Source organism: Pteropus vampyrus, unplaced genomic scaffold, assembly GCF_000151845.1.
Source record: "Pteropus vampyrus isolate Shadow unplaced genomic scaffold, Pvam_2.0 Scaffold658, whole genome shotgun sequence".
In the NCBI taxonomy this organism is placed as follows: Eukaryota; Metazoa; Chordata; class Mammalia; order Chiroptera; family Pteropodidae; genus Pteropus; species Pteropus vampyrus.
In genome coordinates, this window is record NW_011889439.1 from 106,796 (window position 1) to 107,100 (window position 305).

Below are 305 nucleotides of genomic sequence, written 5' to 3' on the forward strand. Positions count from 1 at the left end.
GGATCCACGGCCTGAACGTGTGGGGACCCTGTTCTGCGTCTGGTCACTGTGGCCCTGGAGGGCAGGGAGATGCTGCAGACCGTGACTGACGTGTGTTTGGGCGCGGTTAGCAGCGGCGGCGAAGCACTGTGCTCCAGGTGCACCTTGTCCAGAGCAGGTGCGCAGGTGGCTCCGCCTCCTGCTCTGCTCTGGGAGACGGCACTGGGAGCGGCTATTCTGCGAGTGCCGATGTCCTGGAGAGCTGCAGGCCCAGGGCGTGGGCCGCCTTCTGTCCTCCACCGGTGTCCACTTCACACGAGGTGCTG